Here is a 20197-nt window from a genome sequence, read left to right as displayed (position 1 = left end):
ATGAGACTCCAAGGGAGATGCAAAGTGGGAAGGAGAATTAGATGCCTCCAGCTCGGGCTCGGTGAAGCCCCAGGCCGTGCGCCTCTCGAGGGTCATCTTACGTGAATTGGAGATGGATGTTTCCTAGGGAAAGGAAACTGGAGCTCAGAGAGCATAAGTCATTTATCCAAGTCACACAGTTCACACAAGGCAGGGCCACGCTTCCTGGTGGGATTCTGAAGCTATTGGTCTTTCTGGAAGCTCTCATCCTCACTCTTGGCCCCACAGAGAATGACAGAAGCCAGATTCCCCTCCCAGGCTGATTGAAAGGGACTCTCCGGGAGAGGGGGCTGGCACCTTTCTCTTAAGCCCCTCAGGTGACTGTGATGGATAGAGAGGCTGAGGACCATCATTCTGCGGCCAGCTGCTTCCTACTTGAGCCCCTAGGCTCCAGCCATTCCATCACTGGCAGGCACTGGCTCCTGTGTCCAGGCACTAAATCCACGTGGTCATGGATGCGCGAGGCAGGGAAGAAAGACGGATGCGTTAAAATTGATCTGGGACGGGCCTCCTGCAGAAGGACAGGAGCCAGCAAGTCACAGGGAGAAGCGAGAGAGGAAAAGCTTAGGAAACTGGGGGAGGGGGGGATCAAAGAGGGCAAAGATAGAAGTGGAACCTACTGACACTTTCCTGTCACCTGCATGCATGTGTGGTCCTGGGAATCCCCTTTTTTCATCACCATGACCCTCGACACCTGCTACTTCTCCCTCGGGAGCCAGCTTTTGAGTTGCCACTCATCCAAGACAGTCGAAGGGGAGGGAGACTGTCCTCTCAACAGATGCACACATAGCTCCTCGGACCCCTTCCACTGTCAGCAGCGGCCACCAACTCCCTGTGCAGAAACACTCCTCCCAGGGCTGGGGATGTAGCTCAGTTGGTAGAGCGTTGTCTCACATAGACAAGGCCCTGGGTTTAATCCCAAGCACCACAAAAAGAAAAAGAAAAAAGAAACATTCATCCCCGAGATAGTCCAGGTGGACAGTTTGACTGCACTGGACACCATCTCAGATGTAAGTCACCTGTGTGGCTTCTTTAAGTATATACCTCACCATTCCAATTGTGTAAAATGGGTGGAATAATTTCAAACTTTTATTTGAAAGCTTTAAGAAAAAGAAAAATTGTTCAAGAGCAGTTTGTGACTTTTTAGCCTTGAGGTAATGGCTACTGATGATAACGTGCTGGGGTGGACAGAAGGAACCAGCCTTGAGTCTGGAATCAAATTCAGTCCCTACCACATACTGGGTGATCAATATCTTTGAGCAAGTTTTTCTCTGTGTGAGTCACTGATTTCCAAAGGTGCGTGACCTGTTCAAACCTCTTTTCTAAACTCCAGACCTAGTTCTAACCATCTGCCGGACGTTGCCTCCTGAATGGGGCACAGGTTCCCCCACTGAGCTCACAACCACAGCCTCTCATGCTCCCTCTATTGGTGAATGTCCTTCCCATCCTTTTGGTGACCCACACCGGAAGCCCAGAAGTTGTCCTCCGTGCTGTCTGCCCCAGGCCCATGTGCATGGAGTCTCCCTTCTGGACACGCAGACCCATCCCGCCTCCTCACTCCGACTGGCCCCTGCAGCCTGGGTGTATCACCTTTCCTTTGTTACAGACTCTGCCCCTCTCTGCCTGGGGCTCCCTCACCCGGCTCTGCCGCCAGCCTTCCCCAGTCCATTGCCAAAGCCCGGCCCCCTGACCAACAAGGCCTTCAAGTTCAGGTCTGATGTCCCTCCAGCCTCACCCCTGGCCACTCCTTCCCGCTCTGTCCAGTGCCTCTTGCTTCCTCCCTTGAGCACTTTGCTTGGATCACCTGCTCTTTCCTCAGGAGCAGATCAGAAGTGTCCCTGGCGTGCCAGTGAGCAGCCATCTTCCCTGCAATCTCTCCAGAGTTGGCTCCACTGAGTCTCCAGCTGCCCTGGTCCAGGGTGCTTTGGGCACACCTGCTGGGGACCCTTTACTCCTGTATCACCATCTGCCTGCACGCCTGTCTCCCCAACAGACTTCCACATTCTTGTGGGCAGGGATCATGTCCCAGAGCATGTCACATCCCAGGCCCTGGCAGAGTGCAAGACACCTAGAGAACATTTGGCAGAGGATCCTGTCCAGTGTTTGTCCCCTTTCAAAGGCCCAGCTACACTAACAGGGACATACACACTGGCCCTGGTCAATAGGTGGTGACAGAAGCATAGCCATGCACCAGCATATGGCCCCTTCAGGTGGTCATCTCAGGCAGCAGGGGACATGGGCACGCAGGTGGGCAGACCCACTGGAGCATGAAGCTCACCCAGGTAGGGTTTCCGTGACTGCAGCTCCCCACCCACATTTATGGGAATGGATTGTCTTGATGTCATGGTTTGAATCTTTAATGTCCCCAGAAGCTCATATGTTAGAAGAAGGTTCCCAGTAGAGCGAGGCTCAGAGGCGGTGACTAGGGCTGTAACCTCATCAATGAATTAATCCATTTGATGGATTAAGAATTTGAATGACAACTGGGTGGGGTAACTTAGGTGGGCATGGCTGGAGGAGGTGGGTCACTGGGGACATGGCCTTGGGACTGTTCCTGTCCTTGACCCTTCTCTCCAGCTGCTGTGAGCTGAGCAGCTTTCCTACTTCACACCCTTCCACCACGATGCGTCTGCCTTGGAGTCAGCCGGCCATGGACTGAGACATCCGAAATCATTAGCCCTAAATAAATTTTCCTTCTCTAAGTCGTCCTTGCCAGGTGTTCTGGTCACAGTGGTGGGATGCTGGCTAACACACCTGGCTTCCTGAATTCTCTTGGAAAGTCCTCTGAGCCCATCCCCGATTCCCTTTCCCTCCTCAGGGGCCCTCATATATGGCCCACTTGTGGCTCCAGTCTAGAGAGAATACAGAGAATGGTGCTTGCTGGTCCTGTCTGCGAAAAGCTCCTCTTAGAGACGATGGAGATATATTTCCTCCAGAGCAGGGAGGACTGGAGCTGGTTCATGGTCACCTGGAAAATGCTGAAGTTAGCCCTATGATCTTGGGAAGGCCACCTCACTCCCCAGGAGGTGGATGAGTTTTAGAGCCCCACAGACAGGACTGGAATCCTGGTTCTGGTACTTTCCAGCCATGCAGACTAGAGCAAGTCATTTGCACTTTTTTTTTTTTGAAGCAGGGATGGGGGAGTACAGGGATTGAAACCCAGGGGTGTTTAACCACTGTGCCACATCCCCAGCCCCTTTTATTTTTTCTTTTGACACAGGGTCTCACTAAGTTGCTTAGGGCCTTTCTAAGTTGCTAAGGCTGGTCTCAAACTTGCAATCCTCCTGCCTCAGCCTCCCGAGCAGATGGGATTGCAGCTCATTTGCACCTTTTGAGCCTCAGTCCCCTTAGCTGTAAAATGGGGACAGACATGTTTTTCTTAAGGTAGTTATAAGACTTAGGGAAGATCCAAGTGTCTACAACCCTGCCCAGTTTAAGGTTAAGGAATGAGGAGGGTGCTTGGTAGCGATGAGTAATGTATATAGAAGAGGGGTTTGGAGTGTGGCCCCAGGTTCAAATCCTGAATCTTCCTAGCTCTGTGACCTTGGGAAAGTTAGTTTACCTCTTTTTTGCCTCACTCAATTTTCCCATCCGTAAAACGGAAATAAGGATAATTTTCTCCTCTGGGGTTACTGTAAGTATTAAGTAAATAAATTCATGTTAAACCCTTAAAATAGTGCCTGGCAGGGGCTGGGATTGTGGCTCAGTGGTTGACTACTTGCCTGGCATGTGTGAGGCCCTGGGTTTGATCCTTAGCACCACATAAAAATAAATAAATATTTTTTAAAAATAGTGCTGGGCACATAGAAAGCACCTATATGTCTTCCTTGTTACTTTTATTAGCATCATCTCAACACCTGCATCTCATTAGTTCTTTTTGGGGGGAGGGGATTGAACTCAGGGGCACTCAACCACTGAGCCACATCCCCAGCCCTATTTTGTATTTTATTTAGAGACAGGGTCTCACTGAGTTGCTTAATGCCTGGCTTTTGCTGAGGTTGGCTTTGAACTCAAGATTGTCCTGCCTCAGCCTCCCGAGCGGCTGGGACTACAGGTGCTTGCCCCCATGCCCAGCACATCTCATTAGTTTAAGCACCTGCCTGTTCTTGTGGGAAACCCGGCTTCCCCCAAATCTGCCTCCCCCTAGTCTAGGTTCTGGGAGCCCCCTCAACCTGCCTCCCTCCGTCTGGGCTGCCACTTGCTCTGGTTTCAGTGTCTGCGGTCCCAGCACCACCATCTAAGCACTGCTCAGTGGCCCCACCACCTGCCCACCCCTCACACCTTCCTTAGAGCAATGGCCCCACGTCAGCAGCCTGGTTCCTGGAGAGGAGGGAAGCCCCCCTCCCGGGGTGAGGAGAGCACAGAGGGCGGGGCCTCACAGCAGGGCTGCTGGGGACCCCAAGTGCCAGATTCAGTGAGCTAGCTCCAGGGCAGCTCATCCTCTTTACACACAGCCACTCTCTTTTCAGGATCAGTGGGTCACACAGGGTCAAGTGACAGCCACTCTACCCAACCTGGAGGGTCTCTCCCACTGACCCCAAAGCCCTGTTGTGAAATCTGGCTTGTTTTGTCGACAGGATTCTTTATTTTGGGGGAACCCCCATTTAATGACTGCCAAAACCATTCCTATATGTCTGGAACCCTTGACACAATTCAGATTTCCCTTAGCAATGGCCGGGGGTACCACTCTTTAGCCCCCTGCAAGCCAGTGGATGCAAATACAAACCTCAGAAGAGGGGCGTCAGTAGACTCCTTAGGTTTGCATGTGACTCTCAGCTGCAACCCATCCTGGACTCCTCACCCCTGTCCCCCAGACATGTGAACTGCCTGGCATGTAGTAGGCACTAAATAAACAGCTATTTCTATCAGTTTTCTCATCTGCAAAGTAGAGATAATATTAAAATAACAACTTACATTTCTGTACTCTTGTTCTGGCCTAGGCACTGTTCTGAGTTTTTTTTGCTTTATTTTGTGGTGCTGGGAATGGGACCCAGGGTCTTACCTTGCCCATGCTAGACAAGTATCCTACCACTGAGCTACATTCCCAGCCCCTTACTGTTTTTTTTTTTTTTTAAAAAAAACATGTATTAACTCATGCAGAATTCACATGACTATTTCTTTTTTTTTTTTTTTTTTTTTTTTTTAAATATTTATTTATTTTTTTTAGTTCTCGGCTGACACAACATCTTTGTTGGTATGTGGTGCTAAGGATCGAACCTGGGCCGCTCGCATGCCAGGTGAGCGCGCTACCGCTGAGCCATATCCCCAGCCCTCACATGACTATTTCTGTTCTCATTTTACAGATGAGGCACAGGGAGGTTAAAGTAACTTGCCTGGCCACACATTTAAGTAGTGGGATTCACATCCAGCAGTCTGGCTTTGGATCCTGTAACTTTAACCAACACAGTGTCCACACTCTCGCTCAGGATTGCTGAGGGTTCCAATGATTCTATATAATCTGGTCCTCTGCAAGCACTAGGGGCTGATGCTCTGGGTGTTCAGTGCTTTGGAGGGAGAAGGGGCAAAGTTGAGGACAGCGTTTCCCACAGCGCGAGTCATGGTCGTGATGTGGGACTTAGGAACTCTACAGACTGCTGTGGCTGCATTTCCAGAAGGGAAGCACTGAGAGCCGCGGTTTGGGCTGCCTAGGTCTGAGGGGGGAGGTAAAGAACAAGGACATCAGCCTCCCTTTTGTGCTCCCAGCTGGGACCCGCAGCAGGGGGTGGTCACCAGCAGGCTGCCTTCCCACTCTGTAGGCAGCAGTCTCTGCTTCCTTGGCAGGGTACCCGCCATGGGGAGAGGAAGCCAGCCTCCCAACAGCAGCCTCAGAGAGGCCCAGGTCACTTGGATGGAAAGGGGGGAATATCTCCACAGCTCAGGGAGACTGCAAAGTCCTCTCTGGGACACCTCTTCCTAACATGACCCTGCCACCAGGAACCTGGTCCTGCAGGGTTGGATTGGGGCCCAGAGCTCCAGGGCAGCTCCGGGACTTGTGTGTGGGAGGAGCGCGAGTTGCCATCTCACTGGAACAGGGAGGGGAGAACATTTTATTTTAGTCTGTGGACTTAGTGGAGGTGACTTTGGAGGGGGGGATGCTGACAGAGATCATGAAGGAGGCCAAAGCCCTTGCTCCCCTGACCACCCCAGCTCAGCCACTGACTGACACATGGCTCCCAGTCCTGGGTTGCTTTGGGATGACACCAGAGGCCAAGCCAGGGAGAGGGCCAAGAAGCCTGTGCTTGGACTGCAGCCCTGAGAGGCAGAGCTGGCATTGGGGACAGAAGCTGCTGGCGGCTGGGGCGGCTTTCTCCAGGAGTCCTGGGGCTGGAGTTGGGATTTCAGAGACCAGTAGATGAGAGGAACATGGGAGGAGACAGAATTTGCCCAAGGACATACAATGTTCAAGGGCCAGCAGCAGGGTTCAATGATGCCAAGTCTCACAGCTTCTGAGCTATATATGGAGAGGCTGCCTGGGGCTGGGGGAGCAGAGGGTCCTTACCCTGTGGAATTTACAGTCTAGGGGGGAGGGGAGCCGAGAGTAAGATAGGACAAGATTGACAAGGCTGCAGAGGAAGGGCACAGGGTGCATCAAAGACTGTGGGGGCCAAGACTGGCAGGAGGAAGATGGGCTAGCATGGGGAAGGGGGTGAAGAGGATGGGGGTCCTCCACTATTAGGACCCTGCAGCTCAAGACAGCGCAGCACGGCCAGGCTCTGCTGTGTACAGAGTTTGGTAGGGCCAGAGGGGGGCGAAGGGCGCTTTCTAGAGATGCTGGTGCAGGAATCCCACAGGAAGAGGACAGGGAAGGAGGGACAAACAGGACATAGGAGCTGCAAGGGAGGAGGGTGTACCTAGCCCATGGAGACTGGGGAGGATCACAGTCTAGAGTCCCAAGAGCTAGCTCCATAATCTGTGACCTTGGGCCCTTGGGTGGGTCACCCATATTTAGGGACTTTCTATGCCTTAATGAAGCAAATAATTGACCCCTTCTTGCATCCTGAGATTGTTTATGAGCATCTGGTGAAATTAAGACCATAAGGAGAGAGGTCCTGTGGGACCTGAGGAGGCCCTGAGCGAATCCAGCTGGAAAACCCAAAGGGACCCTGGATGCTCCCACCCCACCCCCCAAGCTTGACCCAGCCCCTCCTGTGCAAATGTCACCTGGTCCTTCCACACTCCTTCAGATTCCACTGCCCGTGGAGGGCAGGCAGCAGATATTAAACCCAGGTGCTTTCTGAAGGCACAGATATGGCCTTCAGGAACTCTGCCCTTTCTGTCATTAGACCCTGTTTTAGTGAAGGCAGCCATGAGTGAGGCTGAAGGATCTTTTGATTTATTTTATGATAAGAACTAAAGGATCATTTCATCCATCCCCAGGCATCCAGGTAGCTCTAGCTTCCAGTCGTGAAGGCACAGGCCTTCTCTGTCAGGTAGGATGGTGTCACAGACACTCAGCATCAGGGAGTTCTGAAGTCTAACTTGACCATAACCTGCTGCATCTTCAGTGTGGTGGTGATGGGGTGGGGGAGAGGGAGGTTCCAAGGAGAAGCAGAAAGAAGCCACTTAATGTTTTTCTGCTTGCCCACCCATCTCAGGTGACAGGGACCCCATCAGTGTGTGTGTGTGTGTGTGTGTGTGTGTGTGTGTGTTTGTGAGTGTGAGTGTGTGTGTGTGTGTGTGAGCACATGCAGCAGGGGGAATCCCTAATGCCCTCTTCTGAGTAGATTGCCCTTGAGCTTTCAACCCTCAGGTTCCCTTTTCCATATTAAGAATGGCAAGGGTCAGCTGAGCTGACCAGATCTCAGGAGTCATTTCTTTTTAGCGTGTGTGTGTGCGCGCGCGCACACACACACACACACCTTTGACAGCACTCATGCCAGGGGTCGGGTCCAGGCTCATGCTGCCTCCCAGGGCCTGAAGCCCGGAAATCCCCGAATCAGCTTTTCTGTAAACCTGGGGCCATGACTAGCGCGCTGCTGCCATTCTAAAGAGAGGCTCCGGCCTGCGCAGGAGCAGGGCTTGCTGCAGCACTGCAGTGGCACAGCTTTGGGAGTGATGTAGGCATCCTGGGGCTGGGGACAAGTGGAGGAAGGGAGGAGGAGGAGGGGATTCGCTGAGGCTGTGGGGAATTTCCCAGGTTCTACAGATTGGGTGGGGATGAGAAGGCCAGACTGAGTGCCCAGACACACAGGCCTACAGGAATTTGGGGGGTGGGATCACTTCCTGGGTCAAGCCCTAAACTTAATTCATGATTCTGAGTATGCAGAACAGGAGGAAAAAGGAAGGAGCAGCTGCTGACTGTGAAGGAAGCTGAGGGCCCAAAGGCCAGGGAGGGCTAGTGGCCTGACAAAATTCCACCTGCTGAGCTCTTCCGAGGCCTTAGCAGGTGGGTGCTGAAGAGAAGATGAGGTGCAATGAGGCCAAGAGGGACACCAAGCTTCTGGGCCTCCTTGCCCTCTGGCCCTTCCCCTGCCCGTGGTGGTGGAGGCCTTGCCTTCCTCTGGAGGGACAGTGCAGAGTGGGCCTGGTGGGGCAGAGTTGGTCTCCAGGGCAGAGCGCTTTTGGTGTGTCCCGTCCCACCGCAAAAGCGAGCACAGGGTCCCTGGCTGGCAGGCACCGTGCCTCCTCCCTTGCCTGGCTCACTCCACCTCCCTTTCTCCCTTCCTCAAGTGACCAAGGAGAGCCCTGGAAGATTCTACTCCGCCCTCCCGGATGAATTGACGCAGGGGACCGCGGACTGTGGGAGTCCTCTGGACAAACACCCCCACCTCCCCTTCCCCTCTAGAGTCTGCCTTTTGTTCCGTCTCCTCTTCTCCCTCCACTCGGGGAAACCTTCATCAGTGTCCCCTGAAGCAAATCCTTCCTCTCCCACCCCTCCCCTCACAGTTCGACAGCAGGGAGGTCCCCTTCCTCCCGCCCCTCCCCCAGCCAATCCCCGCACGGAGAGGCTCATAAAGCTCGTGGGTGGCGGGATGGGGTGGGGAGTGTCGCAGGAGGGCACTGAGGGGCGGGGACTCCTCCGCAGAGCTCGGGGAGCCCCTTGGGGCTCCTGGCTAAGCCGGCCCCGCCCGCCCCAAACTTCTGTAACGCCGGCTCGGCCAGGTTCCCCCCCTCCCCCGTGCACACTCCTCCCCTCCCCCTCGTGCCCCCTCCCGCGGGCTGGGCCGTCCCGACTGGAGCAGGCGGCGGAGCGGAGGCGGCTTCCCCGCGCGGGACCGCCTGAGGCGGGGTCCCTGCGGTTTGCGGGATCGCCCTCGGAGGGGCCAGCACGGGCTGTGTGCAGGCGGATGTGAGGAGCATGTCAATTGGCGGGCGGGGGAAGCGGGATCAGGTTGTTACTACTGCAGAGAGAGAGAGAGAGAGAGAGAGAGAGAGAGAGAGAGAGAGAGAGAGAGAGAGGGAGAGAGAGAAGAGCGAGCAAGAGAGAGAGCGCGCGCGCTAGCAAGCGAGGGAGCTGCAGGCGGGAGGAGAGCCGCAGCGGCCCGGCCGGCTGCGAAGTGGGAAAGAGACCTCGACTCCAGGACCCCGGGGGTCCCCTCCATTCTTCCTGTCACCAGCTCACACCGAACTGCCCCGAACGTCCCTGGTAAGAGGGAGCCCGGGCGGGGCACCTTGCGAGGGCAGCCCTTGGTCCCCAGCAAACCACGCCCCGACCACCAGCAGCCTTCCCAAGGGACTGCACCGTGGGCGGGTGGGTGGTCGCCAAACTGGGACCCTCTGACTTTCTGGGCTTGGCGCTCACTACGGACGAACTAACTGCAGGACGGTGCCCACGGTGGGAGCCTGGTTTCCGGAAATCCACTTGCCTGGCCAGTCCCTGGGGAGGTGGCCTGAATTATCCCGGGAACCCCTCGCCCTTCCACCTGTCTCTCCTCGCGAGCCGGAATGGGCGCGGGGAGAAGTCGGGGGAGGCGGTTGTGCCTCCGCAGGGGGACCCGGACACTAGCTGGAAAGCGAAGGCGCTCGCCCCTGAAGGGACGAGGAGGAGGTGGATGAAGTGGGTGTGCGGTGCGAAGTGGGTGCGGGGCACGTGGGACCCCACCCGCCCGCGCCGCAGTGAGGATGAGTTGAAGGATCCCGTGTGCGTGCGGAGCCTGGAGCTCGGGAGCACCTGGAGAAAAGTGGGGCGCTCTGGGGACACTGGCGGTGCGCAGGGCTCACTGCCCTTCAGCACCCCTCGCCTGCTGCAGCCATCCGGGACTACGATCCTCTGTAACGTCTTTTGTCCCCTCCTCTCCCTGGAACTTTTTCGTACTCCAGCCAGCTCCGTGCTCTATGCACTGGAGGAGGCAGGGTCCCAGGGATCCTGGCAAGAGAAGGAGCTTAGGACAGGAATGGGGAGCGGGGAGAAGGGGCGGCTGGGCAATAGATCGAGTGCCCTATTCAGTTAGTTCCATGACCTTGGGCAAGCTGCTGTATGTCTCTAAATCTCTGGGTGATGGAGGCGCGTGGTGCACCAGGCAGGAATGGGAACGCGGTGGGGGAGGGTGATCTGGTGAACAACCCCCTGGGCCAGCCTGCCAGAGTCTCTGCGCCTGCTGCTTTTAAGATCGCTGGCCTGGTCTATGACGAGCTCAGCACACACTTCCGGAGGAGAGGGGTGACAGTGTGGAGCTGTGAACCCATCCTCCCAGGGAGAGTCCGAAAGCTCCCATCCTGACCTGTCCTATGAACTTAGGCAACTGTTTCCCTTTTCTGGCTTCAATATCTTCTTCTGTAAAATGGGGATTTGGAATTTGTGGTATCTTGAGTTCTCTCCCAGTCCCAACACCTGCTGGCAGGTGAGACCCGTTAAAGAAATAGGGTTGGGGTGTAGCTGGGTAGGGTGACCTGTTCTCTGAGGAGACTGTAGCTCCCTAACCCTCTGCAGAGACAAGGGGACCAGGAGGGTGCAGCCTGCTTATCCATCGTCCTGTCCCCCTCTCAGGACAGGCTGTGTGGGGAGGAGGATGGCTGAGTTCTAGCACCACACACCCTTTCTTCGGAGAGCAGAGCCTCCCCTAGGAAAAGTCTCCCTGTGACAGAGAGGAGACAGTAGGCTAAGGGGGACATCAAGGTCATGCTGTCTGCCCCCGTCCCCCCAGGCAAGACTGCTTCCACCTTAGACAAAGATGAAGCAATCCTCTCTGTTTGGAAAGATCTCCACAAGAGCCCATACTGTGCCACTGTGAGGCTCTAGGGAAGTGCCATCTACCCTTTTCTGGGTGAGCTCTGCTTCTGTCTTCAGTGGAGATGCATTGCTAGCTCTCATTGAGCCTCAGGTGTTGTGGGGAGTCCTGGTTGAAGACACAATAGCTGAGTTTAGTCTTCAGGCTCTGCCTCCTGTTTCTGTGACCTTGTGTGACCTTGTGTGACCTTGGACAAGCCCCTTGTTTGCTTTCCTCACCTGTACATTAAGAGGGTTCAACTAGATAACCCTATCCAGCCACAGCACATCTGTGGCTGAAGTTTGGGGCTTGGAGCCTGAGTGGCAAGGAATGGGCTTGACCTGGCCATGAGAACAGGTGGTCTGTCCTGCTCATCCCTGAAGTGAGACCTCGGGAAGTCCTGGCTCTTCTGGTTATTAGCTGTGTGACCTTGAGCAAGTGCTTTTATAGCTTTGAGCTTCATTGACTCAACTGTCAAAACACAAGGATCCTGGCAGTGTTTGGGGGTTGTTCGGAGGATTAAGCAAGAAACATGTGAAATGTTTAGGGAATGGGAGCCCTCTAGGTCCTCACCAAGGGGCAGCTATTGTTAGTAGTAACAATAAAAGCTGGTTCCAGCAGGTCTGGAGCAACTGTGAACAGCGGCTTGGGGGGCAGAGATTTGTGGACGTGGCATCTTCCCTGTGTTCCCGAAGCTTCCCTGCAGACTGGGAGTCCTGGCACTGCTCCTGTCTTCTGGACACTTAGAGTCACCCTGTGGCGGGAACTTCAGGGCAAAGAGAGAGCCCGGCTTTCCTAGAAACTCACATCTATTTTCCTCTAGTTCTCTCTTTCACACCCCCTGCCACCGCTGGTCCCTTCCGTTGTTATGACAAAATGGGCCTTTTACTCCACTCTGTGAGTCTTCCAGGAATGAGCCAATTGAGGACCTGAGAGGATTGAGACTGTCTGTCTCTGAAGTGAGTGGCCAGAAGCATGTCCCCTTGGCTGGGGTGGAGGAACTCTCAGTATCCCAGGGCCAGGCCAGACTGCATGTGCGGGTGGCACTGGTTGGCAGGGCTGGGGTTTGGGTTTACCCCAGGCTCACTGCAGGACCTTAGGCAAGTCACGCGCCCCCCCCCTCAGTTTCCTCCTGTGTGAAGTGAAAGTTTGGTTTAGAGTCCTTCTGGCACCGTGGGAGGTTTCTAGGTCATTTGGACCTGCAGGGCTCACTGCCCTTCCCCGCCACCTTATGACAGCCTGGGGAGAGATGAAGAGCAAAGGCTTTGCAGATAGACAAATCCAGGTTCCTGTCTGGGCAACAGCTGTGTGAATTTATTGACTCTCCCTGAGCCTCTGTTATCTCACCTGTGAAGTGGGGATAATTTTTTCTACCTCTTGGGGGTTCTTATGAAGAAGAATGAAGTGGGAATGGTTTATACAAAACACCTGGAGTGTGGGGAGTTCCTAGTGTGATAGTTAGGTGCTGCGCCTGGTGTGGGTTTTTGAGGTTCTGTGTCATCACAGAGGGGGCTCAGGTCAGAGGAAAGGCAGGGACAGAGCTCATAGTTGTGCACTATGCACAAGCTTCCAGGAACACTCTCCAGTTCCCTGTGTCAGGCCCCACGGCCATCCCCACTGTGCTCTCCTGGAGTTTGTATGCTTTGGCCCTTGTCACCTGACCTGCTCCCCACGGGAGCTGCAGGGCTGAGCCTGAGCCCACCAGGAGGCTCCTGGTGATGGGGGAACACAAGCCCGAGGCGTGACATCCTTCCATTCAAGGTTAGTCATGAGGAAAGGGCTGTGAAATGAGAAAAGGCTGGGAGCCGGGGCATGGCCACCATGTGCTAGGTGAGGGAACCTTGGAATTTGGCACTGAATGGTCCCGTCCAATACTCTGATTCTGATTTGGGGGAAGCTGAGGTTCAGAGATGGGGAGCACCTTGCCCAGGATCACACAGCACATTAATGCCCGTAGTAGAGCTGACTGGCACTTTTGGACCCTTGGTCCGGTGTTCTTTCCATCCTCCCACTCATGCACTGAACAGTCATTTTCTGTTTCTTCTAAAATCAGAGCACAAGGTGCAATGCTTTGATGGCAACAGGAAGGCTTGGGTACTGATAGGAAGGAACGTCCTGATCCAGATTCCACGATCATTGGGTCCAATGTCCCCATTTTGCAGATGAGAATGCTGAGGCTCAAGAACATTAAAAGACTAGCATAAGGTTACCCAATGTCAGAGACTTGAATTCCCAGGCCTGAGACTTGAATTCCCAGCTACGCCATTCTGCTTCTCCTGGCTCCGACATGCCACATGGCAGCAGGACAGACAGATCGGGAAAATAAACCTGGATGGGCTTGGGGACGGGAGACAGGACGCAGAAGATCAAAAGACAGAAATATCACTCTCAAGCCGGTAGCTGGCTTTCTTGGCCATATCAGTTGGCCTGTGCTCTGAACTGCCAGGCTGACAGCCTGCTGGCCCTCGAGGGGACAGAGACAATAGCGGCTCCTCCACGTAGGTTCCATGGGCCATGCTGAGTGAAAGAAAGTCAATATTTGCCCAGTGGCAGAGCACAGGCTGTGAGTCTGAGTTGGGGTGCGGGTGGGGGGAGTGGTTCCGAAGGCCTGGGGGCGGGAGAGCACTTGACTTCTGAAGGAGGCTTTGGATTTTCCGCATTAAATAACCCTTTGTGTGTCAGTGTGTCTGGGTGTCTCTGCCCTAGTCCCCGCCTCCTAGAAGCCCTGATCCCTAATAAATTTGCCTTATTGTTTGGAGCTGACGCCAACCCCCACCCCCACCCCAGCTTCCAACTCCCTGGAGAAATGAGACTTTTGAAGCTTTTGCAGAAAGGCCTGGGAGCAGATGGCCCATTGAGTGGGTCTCAGGCAGGAGCAGGGAGAAGGCTGGCCTCCGTATCTGGGCCCCCAGTGGAGGGAAAGATGTGGGTAAAGTCCTTGGCAGGTCAAGAGAGGCTGCGAATGGTTTTTCTTTCTGCCTTTGTTTGGTTGTCTTTCCATTTCCCTTCTCTGCATCCTGCTCCCTTTCTCTGTGTCCTGAGATGGCAGAAGGGGTGTGGGGAGGAGAGCCAGGGAGCTCAGCCTTCCCCCAACTCCAATGAAATTCTTGAACCCGTAGCAGCTGCCAGCTGCTTTAATGGTTTTTGCAATTGCTGCCGTTGCAATTTAACAAAGGGTGCATTAGGAAACAGAAGCATTTGTAGTACAAGGTAATGGGGCTATGCTGCAGCAGGAAGGGCTTACATGAGATTCGAGGAAGGACTTCCTACCGTGGGAGTTCCCAGCTCTTGAATCTGCTAGGTGGGCAGCCGTGGGAGGTGATCTACTGAGCTCGCCTGCTCTCTCAGGCATCAGCCAACATTGTGATCTGACTCTGAAAGGGGCCACAGTGACATTCTCAGAGATCGGTGCCTAAACCTGAGGGCAGCCCCCAGTTGATCACCAGGGCTGGCCGTCTCAGGAGATCACCCAGCCAGAGTGACCTCCTATGCCCTGTTTTGTCTGCACTGTGGGCTGAGGGAAGCTTCGCTGAGTGATTGGAGGAGGGATGGAGGGCAAGGGGGCCCTTGCCGGGCCTCAGCCCAGCCAGCCCTGTGCAGGACAGATACCCCAGCACCTCGGAGCAGCCAGCATGAGTGTCTCTCAAAGCTGCAGCTCACAGTGGGCCAGGCCGAGGCTGCCAGCTCCAAGCTTGCCTTCAACCTGCTCCCCACCGCTTGGCCCAGACTCGGTAGCAGCCGGTGCTCAGAGACAGATTGCAGCCTGTCCCCATACTCCTCCCCCAGCACTTGGCCCCTGGGCACAAGCACAGTGGACTTCTGCACAGGGGCCCCCCAGCTCATCTTCTGTGGGTCCGGGGAGGTGGGAGCCCTGTGCCTTGCAGGTGTAAGACCTCAGGCACCAGGGCTATATTGTCCATGTTCAAATTCAACTTCTCTAGTTTTTTAATACTTGTTAGTTACCTCGGTTTCCTCACCTGTAAAGTGGAAATAAAATAGTTTGTATATCATAGGATCCACATGAGGATTTAATGTATTAACAGTTACATCCAGCTCTGAGAATAGTAAGTACTGGAGACGGTGCTCTAAATATAAAGATTTAGTTATAAAGTGCTACAAAAATTGTTATCATGGTGTTTCTTAAAATGGAGAGAGACTTTTTTTCTTTTCTTTTCTTTTCTTTTTTTTGGTACCAGGGATTGAACCCAGGGGTGCTTAACCACTGAGCCACATCCCCAGCCCTTTTTATATTTTGAGACATTATATGCTGAGTTGCTTAGGGCCTGGCTAAGTTGCTGAGGTTGACTTGAACTGGTGATCCTCCTGCCTCAGCCTCTTGAACTGCCGGGATCCCAGGCGTACACCATGAACAGAGTCATTTTGAAGATACAGAAACTTAGCCAGAGCTGGGAGTGGGGTGAGGCAGAATGTGACTAGATTTGATCAGAAGGATCTAGAACCCAGTGGACTCACCATGAATCTACATGACTACAGGCGAAGCGGTTTCTGCCCACTTCCGGTCCTCCGTGGTGCTCCTCTGAAAAGGTGGTGGAGAAGAGGCCTCCTCCCTCACCTCTCCTGAGATGCCCTGGGCATCTGTGAGGTGGACGTGTCTGAGGAAGCCAGCAGGCCTGGCGGGTGCACAGGTTGGCCACTTCCGTCTCGGCTCTGGGACTCATGCCGGCTTCCTGGCTGAAGCCACGGCACCAAACCTAGTGGGCCGCTCTCCCAGTGAGGCCAGCTCTGGCTGAAACTGGACCCTCATCTTCTGTGGGATGAGGGAAATGCCTCTAACTGAGAGCCCCAGGGGATGCCTCCCTCGGACGTCAAACGCGGGAGCCCCTGCCCTCCTGCCCCCCAGTGCAGGGTGCTGCCCAGGAGCAGGGAATGGTCTCCATGCACATCCAGCACCTTTCCTGCTGTAGAAGCCAAGGACCCCGCGGATGGCACCCTTGTCCTTCACCTGCCTTGTTCCCAGGGTGGAGGGTCGAGCCACCTGGCCTTCTGGCAGTACTAGATGGATGGCTAAGCCACTGGCCTCTCAAATGATACCTAACATCCTCTGCCAAGGACCACAGTGGTGACCTGGCTGTTGATGCCCATCGCCCTCCTTCCTGGTCCTCTGGAGCGAGGCCAGGGATGGAGAAGGGAGGCCACTTTAGTTCAGTTACTCGGGGCCTTGGAAGTGTCTGGCTTGGGAGCTGTCCTCTGAGTCTCTTCCAAGTGTCATTTCACCAAGAGCCCCAGAGATGAGTTGCCTGGTCAAGGTCACCTGAAAAGTCAGCCGTGAGCACATGGCCTGGAGTCTGCCGTATTTCATCTGCCCCGTTCCCCAGGCTTCCTTAAAGAAGACTTCAGCACTGGCTAGAAATGTAGAGATCCTGTTCCATGCCAGTCTCCTGTGACCTTGGTCCTGACCCCAAATCCCCTGGACATCATCCCTCCACAAATTGAAAGTGTTTAGATTAGCTAACAGGTAGAACTTTCAGAGTAGTCTCATTGGAGCAGGGAATGGAGGCTTTTCCCAGGATATTTAAGAGCAGACCTGGTCTTCATAAATCTGGACTGGATTAAGTCTTAGGGGAAACTTTAGAAAATGAGCCCTGATTTGCAATTAACACAACAGCAAAGGAAACTCAGCCTGCTAACCATGTGACTGTGGGCAAATTGCTAAATCTCAGAGCCTCATTTCTGAATGGAGATTGGTACTACTTATTATCTTATTTACAGAGGTTTATAAATATCAATTTACTTAAAAACAGCTTTATGGAGATGGAACTCACATACCATACGATTCAACCATTTAAAACACACAATTCAATGACTTTTAATATAGTCACAGAATTGAGCAACCACCACCAAATCTAATTTCGGAACTTTTTTCCCCACCCCCAGAAGAAGCCCCCTGCATATGATTCCCTTCGTCTCCACTCCAGCCCTGAAACACGAATCATCTACTCTGGCTATAGATTTGTCTCTTCCAGATGTTTCAGATAATTGGAATCATACCACATGTGATCTTTTGTGACTATTTTTTTTTTTTTTACTTAAACAATGCTTTCAAGGTTCATTCTCGAGGTAGTGTGGATCAGTACCTCATTTCTTCTTATTGTCACATCACATTTTGTGGTAGGGATATACTGCATTCCGTTGATCTACTCATCAGCTGATGGACGTTTGGGTTGACTCTACTTTGCAACTACTACAAATAATGCTGCTATAAATATTTGTGTAAAGGTTTTTGTAAGGACATGCATTTTCATTTCTCTGGGGGGGGGTATACCTAGGATTGGAATTGCCATGTCAAACAGTCTATTTTTAAATAAGGCATTTTTATATTAGGCTCTGTTTAAGTGGTTTTTTTTTTAAATTTCATAGTTGTAGATATAGTTGTAGATGGACAGAATGCCTTTATTTTATTTGTTTATTTTTATGCGGTGCTGAGGATCAAACCCAGTGCCTCACACATGCTAGGCAAGTGCTCTGCCACTAAGCTACAGCCCCAGTCCTTTTCCTTTTTTTAAGTATTTTTTTTTTAGTTGTCAATGGATCTTTATTTTTATTTACTTATTTATATGTGGCGCTGAGAATCAAACCCAGTGCTTCACACATGTTAGGCAAGTGGTCTACCACTGAGCCCCAGCCCAGCCCTGTTTTAAGTATTTTATATGAATCATCTCCTTTAATGATCACAATACTCTACAAGCTTGGGTGCTATTACTACGCCCCTTTGCCAAAGTGAAGAGACTGAAGCATCATTTGCATGGCAAGGAACTTGTCCCTGGACACTCAGATAATAGGGCTAGGATTTGGATCCTGGCAGTCAGGCCCTTAGCTCTTCTACTATTTTGCTCCCTTGTGAGGTTTACGAGAGATGAACTATTTAAGTATGTCCAGCCATGCCTGCCCTATAGCAGGTGCTGAATAAATATTTGTAGACTCTGGGGAATCTGACCAGACATCTTGCATTTCCCTGCCTGACTCTATGTGGCTTTATAGGACTGACTGTGTCCCTCTGAGTCTCAGTTCAGTTCCCCTCAATATGTAAAGCATCCAACATGGAATTTAATAAAAGGAGGGCTGATAGGGGCATGTGCAGCATCATGGACAGAGTCCTGGATTCTGGTTCTGGCTCTCTTATTTGGAAGGGAAGTGATATCCCTTCTCTGGGCCTTGGTCTCCCCACGGTTCAGTAGAGGCTGGAATAATTAGTGCTAAGGTTCCTCCCGGTTCTCATTTCCTATGTAAGTTTGGCGTTTTCCCACAGCCCAAGCCCCCAAGGAGCCAAGCCTGGCCTCACTGCTGTTCTCAGAAACACTTCTCCCACCCAGGGTAACAGACCAGGTGGGGTGACGGGGGAGGAGGGGGAACCCAGCATAGGCTCCCTCTGTCATGGAGACCTGGCCATGGGTGGGGACCTTCCATGGTCTAAGCCAGGGAAAAGCCATGTGGCCTAGGTACCTCCCCACTTTTTTGGCCCCCCTTCTCTTGAACCCCACACCTCTGGGGCACCTGCAGCCCACCTACCAGTGAACTGCCCAGCTGCCTTCTGAGGCTTGGCCCAGCTCCTGATGGGATCATCCGTGGGCAAGTGCTGCCACAGAGTGGGCTGGTTGAGTGGAACCCAGCTCTGTGTTGGAACTGTGGCTTCCTATAGATGCTCACCTCCCTGTGTGCTTTCCCCCAGGCCTTTTCAATGAGAACCTGAACTGAATCCTCTGACCTCCATCGGGCAGCACCAGGCAAGGCCTCCAAACCTTTCTGCACCTTCTAGCCTGGGCAGAAGTGTACCTGGGGTTGAGCTCAGGGGCACTTAAGCACTGAGCCACATTCTTAGCCTGTTTTATATTTTATTTAGAGACAGGCTCTTGCTGAGTTGCTTAGATCCTCCTGCCCCAGCCTCCTGAGCCTTGTGGGATTACGGTATGCGCCACTGCACCCCGCCTGGGCCCTCCCTTTATTCCATATTCCTTCCTTCCCAGAATGGTTCGTGCTCCCCCTGAGCTCCAGGGAGGGTGCCAGGCGTGTGACATACAGGATGGTGTGGCTGACCATGTGTGGTAGGGTTTTTAGTATCTCAACTTTATGGATAGGGAAACAAGTCCAGAAGAGGGAAGGACTTCTCTAAGGACAGTGCCTTGGTAGGAAGCAGCGGGAGGGTCTGAGTGGAGACGTCTGGTCCCAAAGCCCACTTCACTAGAAGGATAAGAAAGAGACAAAGGATTTTCAAAGGGCCCAAAGAACCCAGGTGCGCTGTGTCTGGGCAGGTGGGCTTGGCTCCTCCAGGGCAGGGCTGTGGCTCTGTCTCTTTCACCCTGCGCACCCCCTACGCCACAGCCTGCCGGCTGACACTCCCAGCGAGGGCAGCCAGCTGGAGCTTCCCCTGAGCAACAGCGACGCAGCAACCTTCCTGGGATGGCTGTGCCCGCCTGGGGGCGCAGAGCTGCAGTCCCCGCGCCCCTCCCCCTCGCGCCTGCACCTCTCACTATTTTTAAGCTCCGTGGGCTTAATGAGCCGCACACGTGTCTTCAGCTTCACCTTTTCCTCCAAGGAACCTCGGGGATCTGGATCTGGGCTGGGCTCCCTTTTCACCTGCAGCCTCGCAGGAGGCCAGAGCCTCAGCCCCCATCTGGACTCAAACTTGGCTCAGGAGCCACACCCTGCCCAGTCCAGACCCCAAGGAACAGGCCCTTCTCCTTGTGCCACCGTCCCTCTCCTTTCTCCCTTCCTACCCTCACCCATTCCTGTGGGCTTAGGGACCCTACAGAGAGCACTGTGGAGCTCCCGTGTGACTGTTGGTGGCTTCCTGGGGAAGAGCTGCGGGGGGCTGCAGGGCGGTGGAATGTGGCAGCGAGGGCTGGGCTGGCAGTGTCAGAGATTTAGGGACCCAGGGTTGGAGAGGGAACCTTGAAGTTCATCTAGGCCAATGCTGTGTCCCCCACCTGACATCCCTCCCAGTAATGGCTAACCTTGGCTTGAATATCCCCAATGATGGGACACTTTGTCACCTC

At 53.6% G+C, this 20197-nt stretch overlaps 1 protein-coding gene across 3 annotated transcripts in view; it reads left to right on the top strand.

Annotated features, from left to right (window-relative positions):
- Window positions 1–20197, top strand: part of Syt2 (synaptotagmin 2) — a 113092-nt gene that overhangs the window by 55376 nt on the left and 37519 nt on the right. Inside the window, exon 1 of one of the 3 annotated variants that reach the window (XM_005330334.4) lies at window positions 9228–9625. The exons of the other annotated variants lie outside the window; for them this stretch is intronic. The gene's annotated coding sequence lies outside the window, so the exon portion shown is untranslated. Of the gene's footprint in view, window positions 1–9227; window positions 9626–20197 lie in introns of those variants that run through there. 3 annotated transcript variants of the gene reach the window in all.

Source organism: Ictidomys tridecemlineatus, chromosome 10 (genome assembly GCF_052094955.1).
Source record: "Ictidomys tridecemlineatus isolate mIctTri1 chromosome 10, mIctTri1.hap1, whole genome shotgun sequence".
Classification (NCBI taxonomy): Eukaryota; Metazoa; Chordata; class Mammalia; order Rodentia; family Sciuridae; genus Ictidomys; species Ictidomys tridecemlineatus.
This window is presented reverse-complemented; position numbering and strand designations above follow the sequence as displayed.